Source organism: Salmo salar, unplaced genomic scaffold (genome assembly GCF_965601325.2).
Source record: "Salmo salar unplaced genomic scaffold, fSalSal1 ptg000257l, whole genome shotgun sequence".
NCBI classification, from domain to species: domain Eukaryota; kingdom Metazoa; phylum Chordata; class Actinopteri; order Salmoniformes; family Salmonidae; genus Salmo; species Salmo salar.
The window spans coordinates 4,248,995-4,253,595 of NW_027675339.1; the positions used below are offsets into that span (position 1 = coordinate 4,248,995).

A 4,601-nucleotide genomic window follows, 5' to 3' on the forward strand; every position below is an offset into this window, starting at 1 on the left:
TGTGTCATAATGATTAAGTTAATTACAATGAATTAATGAAACTGTTAAAAAAACAATAGTTTATGGCATATTAAATATTTAAAAAATAGTAGCCTATATTATATATATCCGTCTCTCCATGTAATCTGATTCATTATGATCTAGGATCAGGTCCCCCCTCTCCATGTAATCTGATTCATTATGATCTAGGATCAGGTCCCTCCTCTCCATGTAATCTGATTCATTATGATCTAGGATCAGGTCCCCCCCTCTCCATGTAATCTGACTCATTATAATCTAGGATCAGGTCCCCCCCTTTCCATGTAATCTGATTCATTATGATCTAGGATCAGGTCCCCCCTCTCCATGTAATCTGACTCATTATAATCTAGGATCAGGTCCCCCCCTCTCCATGTAATCTGATTATTTATGATCTAGGATCAGGTCCCCCCTCTCCATGTAATCTGACTCATTATGATCTAGGATCAGGTCCCTCCTCTCCATGTAATCTGACTCATTATAATCTAGGATCAGGTCCCCCCTCTCCATGTAATCTGATTCATTATGATCTAGGATCAGGTCCCCCCTCTCCATGTAATCTGATTCATTATGATCTAGGATCAGGTCCCCCCCTCTCCATGTAATCTGATTCATTATGATATAGGATCAGGTCCCCCCTCTCCATGTAATCTGATTCATTATGATCTAGGATCAGGTCCCCCCTCTCCATGTAATCTGACTCATTATGATATAGGATATTTTTATTTTTATTATTTCAACTTTATTTAACAAGGTTGCTAGTTGAGAAGTTCTCATTTACAACTGCGACCTGGCCAAGAATAAAGCAAAGCAGTGTGACAGAAACAACAACACAGAGTTACATAGAATAAACAAGTGTACAGTCAACACAAAATTTAAAAAAAAGTCTATATACAGGTTGTGCAAATGGCGTGAGGACTTATGGCAATAAATAGGCCATAGTAGCAAAGTAATCACAATTTAGCAGATTAACACTGGAGTGATAGATGAGCAGATGATGATGTGCAAGTAGTGATACTGGTGTGCAAAAGAGCAGCAAAGTAAATAAAAACAATGATGAGGTAGGTAGATTGGTTGGGCTATTTACAGATGGACTATGTACAGCTGCAGCGATCGGTTAGCTGCTCAGATAGCTGATGTTTAAAGTTAGTGAGGGAGCAATAAGTCTCCGGCTTCAGCGATTTTTGCAATTCATTCCAGTCATTGGCAGCAGAGAACTGGAAGGAGAGGCGGCCAAAGGAGGTGTTGGCTTTGGGGATGACCAGTGAGATGTACCTGCTGGAGCGCTTGCTACGAGTGTGTGTTGTTATCGTGACCAGTGAGCTGAGATAAGGCAGAGCTTTACCTAGCATAGACTTGTAGATGACCTGGAGCCAGTGGGTCTGGCGACGAATATGTAGCGAGGTCCAGCCGACTAAAATGACCTGGGTTGCAATCATGAAAAAAAACTACCCGGCCTTCATTGTTTGACATTGAGAACATTGGGAGAGATGAGAGCTGACGTTTTAGTAAATGTGCAGATTACGTATCTCAGTCACAGACAAGAAGCTCAATTAAGACATTATCTTCACCACTGGGACTGGGGACAACAGGACCACAGGCCAAATAATACAGCTCAACACTTCCACACTACCACAGTGAGTAGAATCAGGCTTCTGAAAACAGAAAACTTGCAGAATTATTAATGATGAATTGTATTACACGTTATTAGACATGTCTGTTGTTGAGGAGGATGGGAGACCCACAGTATAGGAGCAGAACGCACAGAGATGTCAAAAATGTGTTTCAAAAATCGTCAAAGAGTAATTATTTTAACCTAAAGCATTTAATAAAGACACTTATAGTACAATATTATGGGGAATAGGAATGAGAGGGCTACTTACACCATTTTGGGAAGGGATCACAGCAGTGATTGAATGAGGGTATGAGGCATGAGTTGAGGTGTTCAGAGGCTTGACCAGTGCAGGGCAGGGTTTGACTGGGAAGACAACACAAAAACACTACACAGTGAGACAAAAGAGCTAAGAATGAGTTAGTCCAAGCAAGGAGTCAAATCATAGATGTGTAATAATGTGATTGTGTTTGTGATTGACTCTACATAAAGTAATGAGAGAAAATTAACAGGGGTTCCCTCACCGTGCTTGGAGAGGAAACATTCAATGTGCCAGTGGTTGAGTGGGCCACATGAGACGTGGCTTCCAGTTCATGTGAGGAGTTAGTTGACAATGGAAGTAGAGTGGTCATCGCTTGTTAAACCATGGAACAGGAGGGGACTTAGCTGGAAATACAAATAGCAGATACGTTCCCTTGAAGGTGAGCCATCGTAGGTTTGAACAACAAGTTTGTCCATGAAATTAAACACGGAATTCACATCTCGCCCACTTGGCAAATCAAAGTAGCCCAAGAAACTTTTTCTGAATAAAGCCCTGATCATCCACATACAGTACCACATACAGTTTTAACAATTTTGGAAACGTCAGAGTGTTTTCTTTCCAAATCTACCAATTATATGCATAGCTTCTGGGCCTGAGTAACAGGCATTTTACTTTGGGCTCGCCAGACTCTCCGAACTTCCGAAAACTGCCCCCTAGCCCTAAGACGTTTTAACGGTCCTCACACTGTTCATGCTCTCATTACATAGACGCGTACTGCTCACCTGTTCATCTCGTAATGAATAATGTGGAAATTGAGCAAGTTGAGGTGACTAAACTGCTTGGAGTAACCCTGGATTGTAAACTGCCATGGTCAAAACATATTGATACGACAGTAGCTAAGAATGGGAGAAGTCTGTCCATAATAAAGCCCTGCTCTACCTTCAACCTCTTGGGGCTAGGTGGGACGCTAGCGTGCCACCCGTGGTGCACTCCATCAACAGCAGGTGCATTTCAAGAGCGGCAAATTTGAATCCAAATAAATGTCAAAATTCACATTTTTCAAAAATACAACTATGTTACACCATTTGAAAGATAAACATCTCCTTAATCTAACCACGTTTTACGATTTCAAAAAGGTTTTACGGCGAAAGCATAAATTTAGAGTATGTTAGGACAGTACATTTACAAGAGTTGTGTGTAATGTTTTGTCAAGTCAAAGACAGGGTCACCAAAACCATAAAACCAGCTAAAATGATGCACTAACCTTTTACAATCTCCATCAGATGACACTCCTAGGACATTATGTTAGACAATGCATGCATTTTTAGTTCTATCAAGTTGATATTTATATCCAAAAACAGCGTTTTACTATGGCATTGATGTTGAGGAAATCGTTTCCCTCCAATAACCGGCAGTCAAGTCAGCGTCAGAAATTAAATAATTAAAATTAGAAAACATTGGTAAAATATTATATTGTCATTTAAAGAATTATAGATTTACATCTCTTGAACGCAATCAACTTGCCAGATTTAAAAATAACCTTACTGGGAAATCACACTTTGCAATAATCTGAGCACTGCGCCCAGAAAAATACGCGTTGCGATACAGACTAGACGTCATGTTGGGGAGATCTAAAATCGAAAATACTATGTAAATAATCCATTACCTTTGATTCTCTTCATCAGATGTCACTTCCAGGTATCACAGGTCCATAACGAATGTAGTTTTGTTCAAAAAAGCTCATCATTTATGTCCAAAAATCTCCGTCTCGTTAGCACATGATGTAAGCCAGCCGGACTTCTCGTCATGAACGAGGGGAAAAAATATATTTACGTTTGTTCAAACATGTCAAACGTTGTATAGCATAAATAATTAGGGCCTTTTTTAACCAGAACATGAATAATATTCAAGGTGGACGAATGCATACTCTTTTATAACGTATTGGAACGAGGGTACCCAACATCAACTCGCGCGCAAGGTGTCTAATGGGCCATCATCGTTCCATGGCTCTTGTTCGGTCAGATCTCCCTCCAGAAGACTCAAAACACTTTGTAAAGGCTGGTGACATCTAGTGGAAGCAATAGGAAGTGCCAAAATATTCCTAAACCCCTGTGTTTTTCAATGGGATAGGTTTAAAGTCAATACAACACATCAGGTATCCACTTCCTGTCAGAAAATGTCTCAGGGTTTTGCCTGCCAAATGAGTTCTGTTATACTCACAGACACCATTCAAACAGTTTTAGAAACTTTAGAGTGTTTTCTATCCATATATAATAAGTATATGCATATTCTAGTTACTGGGTAGGATTAGTAACCAGATTAAATCGGGTACATTTTTTTTATCCAGACGTGCAAATGCTGCCCCCTAGACCCAACAGGTTAAGATCTTTCGTCTGAACTATCCTCACCGGTCCTTGGCTCTGGATGACTACACGGGTAATGTCCGTTTTATCAGGGGTACTACTGGTATTCTGGCTGGCGGTAGAACTATCTCCTGTCCTAACCTCTACTACTCGGAATGGTACCGCAGTGTCGACAATGGTCTGGTCAAGGCCAACATACCATAACCCTAAATCCTCTTTCTTTATGCTTTTAATGGTCATTCCTATCTTCAAGCAATACTTCCCTTGCTCTGGATTGCAGTCAAAAACCCTGGCCTTCACTATATTCCATCTGTTTCTATATTGGGTGTGTGGATTGACATAGCCT

The 4,601-nt window shown here is 40.5% G+C and overlaps 1 long non-coding RNA gene across 1 annotated transcript; it reads right to left on the reverse strand.

Annotated features, from left to right (window-relative positions):
• Positions 1 to 687: 687 nt before the first annotated feature.
• LOC145867278 (uncharacterized) lies at positions 688 to 3,101 on the reverse strand. Its single transcript, XR_014383288.1, has 3 exons — positions 2,155 to 3,101; positions 1,902 to 1,996; positions 688 to 1,673 (listed from the first exon to the last, which is right to left on the reverse strand). It is a non-coding gene; the product is annotated as an uncharacterized LOC145867278 (long non-coding RNA).
• Between the last annotated feature and the right edge of the window lie 1,500 nt (positions 3,102 to 4,601).